The sequence below is a fragment of the Hippichthys cyanospilos genome, chromosome 5 (genome assembly GCF_059441005.1).
Source record: "Hippichthys cyanospilos isolate Australia breed blue-spotted pipefish chromosome 5, RoL_Hcya_1.0, whole genome shotgun sequence".
Lineage (NCBI taxonomy): Eukaryota > Metazoa > Chordata > Actinopteri > Syngnathiformes > Syngnathidae > Hippichthys > Hippichthys cyanospilos.
Genome location: NC_142373.1, coordinates 1,588,122 through 1,604,223, shown reverse-complemented (window position 1 = coordinate 1,604,223; position 16,102 = coordinate 1,588,122). Strand labels below are relative to the sequence as shown.

At 38.4% G+C, this 16,102-nt stretch overlaps 1 long non-coding RNA gene across 3 annotated transcripts in view; it reads left to right on the top strand.

Moving 5' to 3' along the window:
* LOC148423116 (uncharacterized) overlaps positions 1-8,644 on the top strand; it is a 36,712-nt gene extending 28,068 nt beyond the window's left edge. For all 3 annotated transcript variants that reach the window (XR_015865727.1, XR_015865726.1, XR_015865728.1), the window contains 2 exons: positions 6,053-6,122; positions 7,205-8,644. This is a non-coding gene — a long non-coding RNA (uncharacterized LOC148423116). The remainder of the gene's footprint in view (positions 1-6,052; positions 6,123-7,204) is intronic.
* The last annotated feature ends 7,458 nt before the right edge of the window (positions 8,645-16,102 follow it).

The window sequence follows — 16,102 nt, the reverse complement described above, 5'->3', positions numbered from 1 at the left end:
CCGCCATCAAAAAAACATAGCATTGTAAGTGGACAAAAATAAGAGTGGACAATGTGCACCAATGAAAGATGAATGTGCCAAAATTTTATCTAAATGGTAAAACGGACTTTCACTTATATAGCGCCTTTCTACCTTGGGTACTCAAAGCGTTTTACACTAACTAGTCATTTACCTACTGATGACGCAGCATCAGGAGCAACTGGGGGTTCAGTGTCCTGCTCAAGGACACGTCGGCGTGGTCTTGGCGGTCAGGGGATCGAACCCACAGCTTCTCAGCTGAGAGACAACCACTCTACCACCGAGCCACGCCGCCCATATCTGTTATCTGTTTTTCTCATAAAATTTAATTTCAACTTGGAAACATTCAAATTGTTTGTTAGTTTTTGAGCTACCTTGATGTATTATATCTCATTGTAAAGGGGATTGAGTTTAGGATCCGAAAACATCACTATATCATCTCAATTTTCATTTTTGGAGCCTGTTTTTATGAAAACTCTTCACGTATATTTAAGTTGGTAAAAAGAAAACTGCAACATGAACGGTTTCTGTTACTTGGACTGCGGCAAATTTTGTTTTTAATCAAACCTTTTTCAAAATATATTTTTGTATTTGTTGCGGGCAACTAAAATGTGGATGGTGCACCGTAAATGGCGCCCGGGCTGTAGTTTGAACTTAACCCTTGAATTGTTCGGGTCTGTGGGACCCATTTTCATTTTTTGTCATTGGGATAAGGTAAACATGTTCAGTATCGAAGCATAAAAGTGTTTGACTTAAGGTATTAAAATCCACAAAATGCAACGGGTCCATCTGACCCACAAACACTGGCTGAGTAACAACAATATCAACGTAACGGGAGTAAGACAATCATGTAGTTGTAGCTTGACTAAAGCATTTTTTTTGTTTTTTTTTACATTCAGTTAAAGACACTGCTCTTTTAGTACTGTATTTCTCCGTGCACAAGTCCCCCCCCATCTTTTGTATTTCAATTTAGGTGACTTTTACAAAATAAAGCAAGTATACTGTAAGTCTACCCCTGACTTTAGTGGTTACTCATATCATGGCTGTCCAATTGAAATGCATGGTGTTTGTTCTTAAAACGACGAAATTACACTACTTTTAGATGCATTTCTTCATCGTATATCGAATAACATACTGTTGTGGTTATGGGGGTGGGGCGGGAAGGAGACAAGACTGGGAGGTAAAGTATGTGTGGGCGTAGATGCAAATGCTGAAATTAATGTTGCAACAACAAAATGATTTGAAGTTTCAATGCTTTAAGTTTTGACACAGATGAATATTCATTTGTCAAAAACTCTAAAAGTTATCATCATTATCTGGCATGCCAAATAGCTCCTCCCATTTAAATCCCGGACGTCCTCTCCTTCCTGCTCGCCCTTTGCACAAACATCCTTGTTACGGGTAGTCATCTTCGGACCCGTCCAATTTGTTATAAATGGGGGCCGTCAGAGATGATTTGCTGATCATCTTACTTGGGACGTTCTTAACCAAGTGACAACTGTTGTGAGATCAGACCGTGGAAGTTTGCCCTTCATGATTTCTCCCCCCACACACCGACATCCATACTGGCTTGTTCAAGCAAACATTCAAAGGCTGAATGAGACAAGTCAATCGGTCTTTTCCTTTTAATAATGAATCAAAGTCCACCTGAAAAAATATCTTGCCTCGTTGTTGACACCAAAGAGGCAATAAGTCAGCGCTTGACGAAAGTGCATTTGAAAATTCACCTTAACCATATCCTGTTGATGTAACTAAGTGAGACATTTATTTATATTATCGTACCTGAAGCCTGACAAGCATTTATGTTAAAGACATTCATGTTGTCATAGCTCAACTAAAATAACCAGTGTTGTAGCTCATTGAATATATTTATGGCGACGTTGCGTTACAAAGTTTCACATGCTTGACTGAGACATTGACATTGTACTAGATGGCGGCGTTGTCGTGTCCATGTAAACGTCCTGACTGTCCCGGTCCTCTATGGTGCATTTATCAGTGTGGTGTTAGCATTCCGGGTGGAGGCAGGTCAGGCATGTGCAGCCAGGTTATAACGCCACAAACAGAGCTTGCATTATAGCATGATAGCTGCCACGCTGCCTTGTGTTGGGCCTAATGAAGCAGATTTATGGCCGCCGGGGTACTCTGACCCCTGAAAGGTGACGGGGGACACAGGAATTTCTTGTGACTGCCGATCTGTCCATCTCTCATCTCAGCGTGCATTGCTAGTTTCGCCCTCCCGCCGCTTCTTTTCGCATTTGCAAAAAGCGGCTTAAGGAAGAAGTTTGCTTTTCCTTGGTCAATGTGCCAGCTCCTTCCCATTAGTCCAGCCCCCTGAAAAGGCCAGGAGAGGGTTGTCCGCAGGCCGGGGTACGAGGAAAGGGAGACTCTCCTTGGCTCAGGGGTGACGTGAGACCCTCAAGACCCACCGCTTGGAAGCATTCTGGGTTCAGGTTTACTGCGGCGCTTTGAAAGTGAGCGTCACGAGAAAGAAGGAAAACAGACTTCGCCAACCTGTGCGGCAACGGCCATCTGCTTGATCGACTATTCTGAGATAGCGAAAACCTTTGGACGGGAAACGGAATAGGACTCTGTAATCCTTCTTCCATCGTCGGCGACTAGAGCACCTGAATATTTCATTGCCGATATGTCTGTTGGCTGCTGGCCTGATGGAAAATCCTCAAAAGCATTTTGTAGAGTTGACGTTCAGTTTAACCACCATTAACGAGCGTGTCATTGTGTCACACATTTTAAATTTGAATTGTTACTTTTTTTTACTGTCTTTAGCATATGTTCTATAGCTTTGCTTAATAAAGTGACCCTCTTGAAGCATAAGCTGCTTTGTAAATATTCTAGCTTTATAGGTTCAAACGTGTGTATATTGTGCGTTCCGTCCTTCCTACCTCTTCCAGACGCCACAGTTACAACTTACGCTTTGCAGACAGCCACAACACGTGGACTGAAAATGCTTTCCACAAACATTCATCCAGAGACTAATTTCAAGTTTGCATATCGGCGGACCCAAATGCTCTTTTAATGCTCCTTTTTTTTCTTTTTTTTTTTAATTCTAGTTAAAACGACATTTGTACATGTGTTATAGTTTTAAAATAACATGTCTACCATTTGTTTTACATGTTTATTGACATACCACAGCACAAAATACTCTGGTGTCATGAATAGAATTTGGGGCGTGGTGTTCCATCCACTTAAAATTCTACATTAATGATTGATGAAGGTTAATAATGACATTAATTATTAGACAATAGTTTAGGTTACATGCAGTCGATTTCCGGGTTATGGTCAGGTTATGTCAAATTTCGGTTCATGATATCTTCATTTACACGCATTAGTGAATAGGGTTATGTTAAGTGTGCTCCTTCCAATCAAGAAGGCGGATAACCTCTTGACATCCAACTTTCTTCACTCAAGAAAACACATTTATGATCAGTAATTGTTTTCGTCCTCTATTCAAAATCGAAGGTCTTTGTACCTTCTGAGGTTCGACCTGTTTGTTTACTTTACAGAGAAATCAATGCTTTGCACAACGTCTCTTCAGATGGCTTTACTTTACAGATGGCGAGGTTTTAACGCCATCACAATACACATTTTAAGTACTTTTGTGGAGTAAAGACCCAGTTTCCTTGCGATTAGCGCATGTGCAGAGCACAAAAAAATCAATGACACATAATATGGAGCTAACCTAAATGAATAAAGGCAACTGCCTTGGTAGTTTTTCTTAATAAGTGAACGCATTTTGTTGACCAGCAGTTCCATGTCTCACCTTTGACCCCGGACACCCATTCAGCTCGAAATATGAATATTTCTTTCATTGTATCCAGATCCCTTCAGGTCATCGACAGCACGTGAATTTAATTATAATTAACATTTACGATCTTGGGGTCAATTATGAGTAATTTCTCCTCAGTAAATCGCATCATTAAACAGCTCAGTCAAATCGGAGTGGATCTTCTGACTGCATTCTGAAGAGCTACTGTTTGATCATTCTAATAAATAAACATTTAACACTAACCCTAAAATAGGAGCTAAGAACATTCCATAAAAGTAAATAATGAATGACAATATTACGAATAAAACAATTCCTCAAGGAAATATTGGTCATATTGCAGTGGTTGCCTGGCGGATGCAGATGGGCATCTCAAAGTTGAGGTTTAGCTTTTATAGAATGACACGTACTATTATTAATTTGTAAGTTCACCACAAAGTCTCTCCATTTTCTGTACCTCCCATTACATTAAGCACCGAAGTGCTTTGGAGAATAAATGTACCACATACAGCAGATAGAAAGAGAATGCATCCACACCCAGCTCACACATCTTACACACCCACCCACACACACATGCCTACACACACACATGCACACGCAAACCAGCGTCGCTTGAAACAAATATGCAACGTACGTTTGCCTACACACGCACACACACACACACACACACACACACACATTTTTGTCCAGTGGTCACCCCCTACTTTGAGACTGAGGCAGGGTAATAATTCACTTCCTCTTTGCTTCCCCCACAATGTGCTCTCGTGTGCGTGTGTGTTCTCAGCAGTTGTCACTTTGTGAATGTGTGTGTCCGTGTGTGCGCGAATGTGGATGTGGTCAGGCCCAGTCATCTTCCAGGCAGCTCAGAGGAAACCCACATCAACTGCCATTCACCACACTCTAGGAATAGACTTGCCCAACGCAGGCAGGAATGGAATGGCACGCCTGGCCCCGCCCCTCTCTAGTCTGCAACTTGAAGCGCATAGCAAAAGTTGTCTCAACATTGATTATCGATGTTACCAAATTGTTCAAAACATCACAAATTTGAGTTTTTGAAATCTTAAAAGAAAAAAAAAACTTTTTTTTCTAAAATTTTTACAAGCTGTATTTTTTCTACTCATCAAGAAAACAAAACTGTGAAAATGAAAAAAACGTCCAGTTTGGTGGTCTTTTTATCCCCAAATTAAGGAAATTCAGAATCTGATGAAGCATTTTTAGACTCCTGGTCTTACAGCAAGAAAAAGTTGAGAACGTTAACACAATGAAGAAGAATAAAAGACCTATTTGGAAACTCAATGCACAATGCTTTTATTTAGATGGGTTTCTCTTCTTTGTTTTCTTAAGAAAATGTTTACCTTTTTGATATTTTCATATATATATATATATATATATATATATATATATATATATATATATATATATATATATATATATATATATATATATATAAAATTTGTATATTTGTTTTATCACAAATTTAAAACATATACGGTATATTAGAGATGAAAATATCAAAAAGATAAACATTTTCTTAGCGGACAGTGGCAGAACACAAAAGGAAGAATATACTGTACTGTATATAACTTAAGGTTCTTAATTTTCAAAATTATTAATATATATTAAAACTTAAAATTATAAAATTATACTATACAATAATAATATTATTATTATTATTTATCAGTAGTTACTTAAATTTTAATTTGTATACTACAAGTATTACAATTATACGTCCTTGCATTTGGGCGAAAAAGGTCATGATATAAGTGTGTGGAAATTCATGTTTGTAATAGTTCCCGCCCCCGGTTGAACCTCGACCTCAGGCCGCTATCACCACTCCACTCGTCACTTCCAGTGGAAAAAAACGGGATTGTTTCATGTGCCGGCACGACAGAGGTGTCAGCATCACCAAAGCATGGAAAGAAAAGTCCGAGATAAGACGAAGCTAAGAGATTAGCGCCTTTATCTCTCTCTCATTCCTGAGAGCAAACTCAACCTCGACGATCTGGCCCAGTTAATATCACACCTGAACCCGATATCTTCAAGACAACATTGTAAAGCATGTATAGCCGTATTTTGAGTTTTGAAAACATGTTTTTTTTCAAGGAAAGAAAAAAGCAAGAACAGAATAGTGGAATTTTATGGGAAAAGTAAAAGCTCTTCTGCAAAGAGAAATGGTTTCACAGCGGCAATTATTATCATTATTCCTGTTAAAATGTCAGGTACTGACCAATTTTTGTGTGTTTTTCGTTTCAGGTCAACGCAGTCAAACTTGTCACAGTTTCTGACAAGAGAAACATGATGGATATTTATGGGCATTTAAGAGGTAAATATCCACCTGCATGCTCATTTTGTCTGTGAAGGAAAAAAACATTTGTTTTAGATTTTAGGGTACAAATATAAACATGTATCTTTAATTTCTTTTCCCTTTGTCTGTTTGACATACTAGAAAGCAGTAAGAGGATTTAAATATACATGAGCAGCCTTGCTGTTGAACCTCCAAATAGTATGATTTTTTTGGGGGTGTTCTCTAAAAGCAGAGGGGAAAAAAAACGTTTTTGTGTCACATTGTTTTCATTCCGATAGATATTTAATTGTATTATTTTATTTATTTTTTAATCCATATCATAAAAGTTCTCAGGCTCAAAGCAAAACCAAAAGCATTTAAAGATTTTAGATTGCCAAAATGTTATTTTTACTCGGAAGCGCATATCTTTATTATTACTTTACCATTTTTTAGGGTTCAAATATAAAGAGAAATAGTAACAACTCATAAATACATGGCTTTCATTACAAAGATTTCTATCTTTTTCCTTTCTTTCATCTTCTCAAGATGAGGGCTTTTATTGACGGTTAGTAAGAAAAAAACCAGCAACATTTCTACAGCAACGTCAGAAATGATCTCCGACCTCCTTAGAATTGCTCTCCATTAAGAACGATGAATGTCCACATGTTGTATTTCCCCCTTTCCACAGATCATGACAGTTTTTGCATTAAAAAAATACAATCTTTTTGAAAAACAGTTTTTCTTACACATTCTTGTGAGAAAAAACCTCTCAACCATTTAATAAAAAGCATGTACTGCGAACCCCTGTGTATGTCATCCTCAAAAATTGTTTTTTTTTTTCATGCAGTTTTACCCGTCACACTCTGAAAACATGTTAAAATATGTTAAAACATGTTGAAACGTTTTCACACTTATCGCCTGTTTTAAATTGACATATTAAATATACAAGAATTAAAACATTGTGTATTTAAACTGCACAATGTTCAATCAAACTGAAAACCTATCAAAGGGCAAATGGAAATGTTACAGTTTTAATAATAATCATTATTGATTTTATTATTATTATTTATTTTTCTTTTCATCACAATTTTCATATGTTTTCTCCTTTTGTTATGCTGCAGGTCTTCGAAGACGCCTCAGCACGGTGCGGTGCGGCTCAGTGGTAAAGTGCTGGTCTCCCACCTGACAGGTCGCGAGTTCGTTCCCCCGGCCATCGCGACCATGCCGTGTCCTTGAGCAAGACCCCCAGTTGCTCCTGATGCTGCGTCACCAGTAGGTAAATGACCGGTTGTGAATACCAAAGGCGGAAGGCCCGCTATAAAAAATGAGAGTCCATTTAGTAGTTACTCGGTGCTGCTTGGTACATTGCACCATCAAGTTGTGCCTCATTGATCAGGAACTACCTAAAATGAAAAAAAAAAAATCAAATCAAATGTTTAATCATCTACTACGCTGTAGGTCCTTTAGCCGCTGGAAGAGCAATTATTTAAAAAGCATAGCAACATCCTAGGATCCAATGTCGAAGGCTTTAGCTTGGCTTCTTATAGCATTCCATTATAAGCCTTGAAAGCTTTTTCGGACATTCCTCCATTTGGCATGAGCCTGGTGCGAGAGTGCAGCGTGACAATGACAACGTGACCAAGGAAGAGCCTTAATGGCTGGAATGCGCGTCGTTCGGGGAGAAGCCCAGCACATTCGGTCCTTAATAAAAGCTACATTGGAGTCAAGTGACCGTCAGCTGGCCGCCGTCTATTTGATCAACGTGGCGGTCACGAGCTCTCAGGTATGCGGCGTCGGGCTCCTCACCTACGCGCACGAGTGATATTTTATTAGGATCGACTCAGTGCTTCCATTATGTGTCATAGCCGGAGCCGGCGTGGCCTCCAGGCTAATGGGAAAGAATGACAGGAATCTGCGACTGATAATGCCATGCTTGGAGATGTTCGTCAGAGGATAATCTCCCATATCCTTCCCCGCCCTCGGGCTGCGCTCCGTGAGTTGTATTAAAGGGATGTTCCGTGTTCTTCCCCTGCAGGCGGACTCAGCCCCAGATCCCTTTGCGCACGGCGGCCGTCACTTGCTCAGTAGGCAGTGTAGATCCTGTATAGCAATCAGCAGCTACATCTGGCTACTGGGTCTCTGGCAGCCCGGCCGACTTCCCGCCTACCTTCCGCACCCATTGGTCGCCAGGCGCGCTCTGAGCCTCCCGATTGGCCGCGGGGGCTCTGTCCTGTGACCCCCACAGGCAGGATGTTCTCTGTCACGACTCCACAAGGGGCCCTTGTCAGGGCTTTTGTCCTTCTCCACCATCCTTCTTTCAAGGCTTCCTGTTGGGCCTCCAGAAGCTCATCGATTTGCTTTGTCCTGGACCTGGCACACAATGTAGATTTCTGTGTGCTACAATTCTACAGCTACATTGTCTGCTGGGTTTCTGGCTAGCAATATAATCGGCGGTAGGGTCATGAAACTTAATAGCGTTTGCATCTGCGTAGAAGGTAAGCTAGTTATGATGTAATGAAACAAAAAGATTTTCCCAATAAAAACAAAATACTGCACATTCATTGTGGCTGCTGCTTTCATTTCTTTAACTTTGCTTAGACATGGGCCCCATAACATCAAAAAGAATTCTCTTTTTGCGCTTGCGCAATTCAGGAATCAATTGAGTGCGCCACACATCTCATTAATTAATTTCCTGAATAGTAGCTAGGTGTGTCAGAATCTTACATCATTTAGATTCTTCAAGAGTAGGCACAGCTTTGCGCAACTTTATTCTCTTGTCATTGTTATGATGTATTCGAATGTGTGTTTTCACGTTAAATGTCTTAGATCTCTTGATGTGTCCGTGACCGTTGGAACGTGTTTCCAAACGTTTGACATGGTACTGTGCGTACAAGTCACAGTTTACCATCTTTTTTTGTTCTCATGAAAGCACGTTTTCTCAAGACAAAAAAAGGCAAAAGAAATGTTGAGAATTGAAAGAAACAGATTCATTGTTTTGTTAGGGGTTCTTTCTCGTACCGAAATAATTTCTCCCTTTGATGCCGACATTGCTGGTAAAGTCCTTTAAGGGCCATTTCAAAAATATTAAACAGCAAAATATGACTCTTTATTATTATTATGATTATCATTATTATTATTGGTGGTAGTAGTAGTAGTAGTAGTAGTAGTAGTATTACAGCCCCAAACTCAAAAACCCGACTCAGAAATCAAACTTGTCGAAAAAAACATGACCCAGACGTGGAAACTAGACTCGAAAATGTTAAAACATGAAATGAAACGTTTTATCATTTTATCATTTCATGAAAACATGGCAGCTTGAGAACTTGATTTGGCCTTTTTACGATGTGCCACTGACAACTTGGAGCTTAAAAACTCAGGTATCGATCCTACATGATATAATGAAGAAACTAAAAAAAATTATTTAAAAAAAAAAAAAAAAAGCGGGCAGTGTGTGGAACAGCGGTTAGCCGTCTGCCTCACAGTTAAAGGACCCGAGTTCGAATCCAGCTGGCTATGGCCTTCCTGTGTGGAGTTTGCATGTTCTCCCTAAGCCTGCGTGGGTTCTCTCCAGGCATTCTAAAAAGAAGCATGGCAGGTGTATTGGACACACTAAATTGTCCTTGGGACAATTACGTGCCCTGCAATTGGCTGGCAACCGGTTGAGGGTGTCCCCCGCCTACAGCCGGATATTACCTGGGATAGGCAACAGCGAGCTTGGCTCTAGAAACGGATGGGGAAAAAAAAAGACACTTTAATGCCCACGCTTTGACTTTCGGTGAGGTTTTGGAATTGAACCATTTTGAACAAAAATGATGGATTTTAAACTATATTTCATGAGCATTTAAAAATTGATAATACTATATAGCTCCTATACATAATGGCGTATCAACCAATACTGAAACAAACTATTTTGGTACTTACCAATGTGTTACATTCACGACAAATGAGAGATTGGGCTCTGAGTTTTTTTATTCTTTTTTTTTTTTTTTAATTACAGGATTGACGCACACATGACAGACACTCCATAGCTTACCCACGCATGATCTTAAAATGGATTCCCGTGCCAGACAAAGATGGCAGACGGAATACAAAGAAGTGTGGCGAGAGGGGTGGTTGTCTGTCAAGGGGTTGCCAGACTGCTGTCACCTTATTAGCACGGCAATAATGTCTTTTCCGCGCACACGGATGCGCACACACGCAGACATTTAAAATCACTGGTTTTTGTCACATTCTCCCTGACATGAAACTTATGGAACTTTGCCTTCTCTCTCCTTTTAATTTCACTTATATTCCAATATAGCCAAGTGTTTGTTCAATTGTATTACACTGTTGTTTACAGCTCCCCCTCCCCATAAAAAGAAACACAAGACAACAAGGCAAGACCATGTGCCATTGGCCTCGGAGCAATAAAAGGGAGCAAAAGATCAACAGAGGATGAAAATGAGTCAATACAGCAGGGAGTCATGTCAGCGCTCTGCCAGTAACAAAATAAAACAATTTTGAGATGCGGACGCTTGCAAGGCTTCGATTAGAGACTTGGAGTAAAATGAGGTCACAGACGTTATAAGACCTTCAGTTCCCCAAAAGGAGCACACCTGAAAATGCTGTTTCTAAAAGACACCCAGTTCACCGAAACACATTTTTTAATACTAGGTGTAGGAATCATGTTACCAAAGAATGAATGGAGGGCAGCTTGTGGCATATGGAGAAGTACCAAATATTGGTTCATGCTCTTATTTGTTATATCATGTTTCATTGAATTTCCAATCGCCCATTGTATAGAGTATGAATGGCTTTTAATGGAATGCCACTGAATAGCAATTAATTCTCAGACAAATTCATACACAGCAAAAAATCCATTACACCAACAAAATTAAAAAAACATCCCACGCTCACCTCATAAAAACATTCAAACAAAATCCACCTCTTACCAGACAACAAACTATCACACTCACTGTTGTATGCATCTGGAATATTTTGCACCCGTCAATAATTCAAAAGAAAAACAATCAGAAAAAAGAAAGAAAACACAATCCACAATTCACAATCCATTAATTTTCTTCAAAATTGACTATTTCTAAAGGCTTTACAAAAACAATGCGCCTTGTGTTTGAAAATATTTTTTAAAGTTATTAACATTGCGTCTAATAATACGGCGCACCCATTGTTAGGTCAAATACTAAATGATATATAATAATGATGATGATGTATAAAGTGGTTCATGAAGGCTTTGAGATGGATCGTTTGTGACATGTGAAGTGTGACCGTTTGGAGGCCATTTTGTTTCAGAAGCTATCAAGGCCGCTTGCTGAAAAAACACAGGCATGTTGCCGTTAATGTTTGCACAGTCAAGGTCCTTTGGTCACTTGAAAAGTCACTTTGATATGGATGTTGTTGCTATGGTTACACAACGTTTGTTGTCTGTATTTGAGGGTTGGTCCATCAAATAAACAATGCTGTATTATTGTGTAAAGCTGATGGTGCTTTATCTTTTCTATTATGAAGAGACAATAAAGGTAAACATGATTTATTTATTACATCAATAATAAAACATCCATAGGATGAAATACGATGATATATTGAAGGAAATTTTACCATTTGAATAAAATGGATAGTTCAGCATGAGAGAGAGAGAGAGAGAAAGAGAGAGTGCTCATTTTACTTCAGGAAAGTGTTGGGTCCACGGGACTCGCAATACTAAAAAACTATGGGTCCCGACGGAAATGAATGGAGTCCCAAAAACTGACCAGTAAAAACCACGATATTGGGAGAGTGAATCTTTTTTCCCGCGATTCGATTTTTGGGGTCTTTGATTCAATTCAGAATCAATTTTCAATTCATAAGGATTTTTTCTGCTTCAATCTATTGATGTGCAAAGACACATAACACAACTTCAGTCAGCTTTGCATGACTGAATAAAAAAGGGAAAGAGTGTCTTTTTTAACATTTACTAGGTTTTGAATTGATTAAAAAAAAAAAAAAAAAGCCTTTTTCCCCAAAAATAACATATGGACAAGTGCTACTCTTTGAAGTTAGCTATACATGTAATCACTTATACATTATAAAATAAGATTAAACAAAAATTTTAATGACAAGCGTGATAGTCTGTTCATCTCTGAGCATAGTGGGAGAATTATCAGTAATAATTGTAACATCTTTGAATAAATTCAAAATCATATATATATACATATATATATATATATATATATATATATATATATATATATATATATATATATATATATATATAGAGAGAGAGAGAGAGAGAGAGAGAGAGAGAGTGAGAGAGAGAGAGAGAGAGTGAGCATGAATTGAGTGTGCACATAAAAAGAATAAATACTGAATACCTCTCTGATAGTGTTCATTAAAACTGGCCTTCATTTTGTTTATCAAGGCTGAAATTGTATTGAATTCAATCTGAATAATAATGGTGAATTTAATTAACAATAATAAAATGTCAAAGTTAATAGTATCCAATCCATTTTCCTACCCGCTTAAAAGTTATTATACTGTATGGAATTGTATTTGCTTGTAATATGTGTTTAGTTATTCCTGTTAAGGTGATGCCTTGAGATAAGAGTTTAATTTGTTAAAAGGCCACGCCTGATAAAGTGAATCACTCATTTCCCAAACTGTCTTTCTCCTTTAAGATGAATGGAAATGCCATTAACCTGTTCCAGCCTCCCCGTCAAAAAAAAGAAAAAAAAAACATATTTTTAAGAGGAAAATACCAACCCATAGTATCGGAATGAAATGGTTTGTTACACTCACGATCAATTGAATCGCTTCATATCTTGGCCATCCGTGGGCAGTATATATTGTACAGAGGGATATACTATGTACAAAAACTGAAAGTTATATTTTTCTGTAAGTGCTGTTGTGATAAATTTGTAGTGTTGCCCCATTGTGTGTTTTTCTATCAGCTTTTTAAAGCAGCAGTCAATGTAAATTCAACAACTGTTTTCAAAATTAGTTAGAATTACAGTAAATATTATCTTTGCATTATGGCTTTACGGGTTTAAAAAGTCAGACCAAGTCCTGTTCCTGTTTTCAAAATGATTCAGCAAATAAAAAGGAAAAAAAGGTGCATGAAATAAAAATAATAAACATGGCTGAGCACATCCTTGTCTAAACAATCATCCGTTTCACTTAGTGGGTGTGCTCCATTGATGATACACATTGACTCATCAAACGCTGTGGTGACTAAACATCACTTTGGCAGCTATTTTCCAAATAACTATCTCATGCCTGCATTGGAGCTGGTATCCACTTCCACTCAATTTCTCAGGTAAGCATGGCGAGGAAGGCATATCAAGGCACATCTCGTACCCGAAACGTTGACGTCAACAAATGCAACTTCGACTTTGGGCTTGATTGCATGCCTCGATGTTACTCGACAGTTGGTGGTGGTACTTTTTTGCTGCCAACGTGATTTGATGCATCTATTTTCACTAATGTACCCACTCCCTGAGAATTAGGGTTTTTTTTCAGCCAATTAGCCTTAACCAGTGCATTTCTAGAGGGAAAAAAAATACTTAAAACAGAGTGCTGTGACATCCATTTCTGATTGATTAAATTTAGGAACTCAATCCTGTAGTGCTATCTCTGGACATATTTTATTCAACAACTCCAAAAGACAGATTGTGTAACATTATATGTTTTATTCCGGACTTTATTTCAGGCTTCATTGTCGAAATATGCTGTTATGCAAAGATGTCACCAAAGCAAAAGTTTGCAATGTGTTTCTTATGTTCAAATTAATTTGCTCTTAATTTGAAAAGAAACCTGTTCTATTTCTGTGACAGAATAAAAGTAAGGTTGCTCAGATACCATTTTTTGGGCGCCGATACCTGTCTGTGCACTAATGGTTGATACAGATACAATAGCTATACCATCCCATTTGTATTTTCTCTCTTCAATACTGAAAAATGACACACTCACTAGGATGTGGTCGGACACTGCTTAAAAAATCTATTTTATGAAACGAGAAAGCAAAATCAAACAATCAGCCAGTAGAACTTTTTCTATTGTCTTCTTATTATGTTCACTTCCCTGAGCAGGCTACATTAAGTAATCAAGCAAATAATAAAGTAGGCAATAAAAAAAACAAAAAGCAGTAATAGAGCAATGAGGTCATTAATATTGAACCACTGATAAATAAATAACTTACATTCTGAGCATATTATGGAATAGATGGAATGGAAGAAAATGTATACATATGAGAAGGATAGTGCGAAATATCATGTAGTGCAAAATATTATGTATTTAGCAGCTTTCCTGCACTGTGCAGGGTTTGTAAGGCACATGTGTGCATACGTTAAAGTGACTGGTGATCAAGCAGATAAGTGCTTCAGGTAAGCGTCTAATTAGATTAGCTTCCAGAAACACATCTAAAACCTTACCCACCTCCCTGAAGTGCCTTCACCTACACTCGGAGATAGTCGTACCCCCATTTGAGAATTGCATTAATTAAGATAATGCATGGGTGGATGGATGGATGGATGGATGGATGGATGGATGGATGGATGGATGGATGGATGGATGGATGGATGGATGGATGGATGGATGGATGGATGGAAAGATTGAGGTTGGGGGTTTTGAATCCAGGCTTCATGTATGTGGACGTTGAATATTCTAGCTATAACTCTTTGATCGTGTCAATCAAAATGTATCTTGATGATATTATCGTGGCTAATATTTGTATGTTCGTGTTGGCCAATGCTAAAACAAGAAATGTCATGTCGTCATATGTTCTACGACTAAATATAGCGGGCTTCATCACCATTTGAGACTGACCAAGTGACATCGTGGGTATTTCTGCAGAGGGTAAGCATCACTGCTTTATGTCAGGCTGGCCAAAGAAAGCCACCAGGAACGCGACCCACTGACCGCTGAGGTCAAGACCACGCTCCTCGGATTGCGTCGCGGCTGAAGCTGTGCAGGAAAGCGCTGATGGCGCAGTAAGAGGGGGAGAGAAAGAAAACCCGACTGCATGTCAGCTGTCAGTGTTAGACAGATGGACGGACAGCCATGACCTCATGTCATGTGACATGTGACACCATCAGGTCATCATGGGGATGCGATGCATTGACTGCGCAATGAGGAGACGGAAATGGAGCTCACATGACACTACAGAATGTATGTGTGCATGTGTCTGTGTTTGTGAGCATACTTCTTTGCTTTTGCGCGTAACTTTGTCTTTAAAGGGACAATGTGTAGAACTTAGCCCGGTTTTCATTAAAAAAGAATGAATCAAATGATTATAAATTTCAAAAGCCTGCAAATAAATGTCTTGTTAATGACCAACAGTATGTTTTAAATATAATCGTAGGTCTAGTTATCATCAAATAATATTACATGGGGGGTGGCACTCCTCTGGGGGCTACCATGTCTGTTATAGCTACGGACAATGGTAAATGCAGCACCTCCTGCTGTATGTAGTGAAAAACGGTCTAAATCTTACACACTGTCCCTTTAAAGAATTTTTTTAGTGAGTATGGTAGTCAGGTCCAGTCAAGTTCATTCATACAGCCCACATAACGAAGTTTCAAAGAGCTTCACAAGTAAAAGAAACTGAGTACCTAGTATTATTAGTAGATGTTAGAAAACTGGAATAAAGTTTCAAATGTTCTTTAAAAAAATCATAATATTCAATTACAACGGTTGAATCATTTTATGGGGATGGTGACATTGATTGTTCCTCGAGTAATATTCTTTGAATAAAGGTGTTGTCTATAGTAATAGTGTATATGGCAGCAGAAAATGAGTAGAATCAAATTGTTATTTAAAAAAATTGAAACTGATAATATCAAAGGTATAAAATCTTAAACTTCAAGAAAAAAAATTGGAATTTTGTGATCATAGTATTTTTTGGAACATTATAAGGAGTTTTTAGAATTTAGAAAACATTTAGTCAACAATACTGTACAAGAATAGTAGCATAAAAATGCCTTTTTTTATGAATATAAAATTGTCATTTAAAAAAAAAAGTGACATGAATATTGTCTTAATATTGAGGG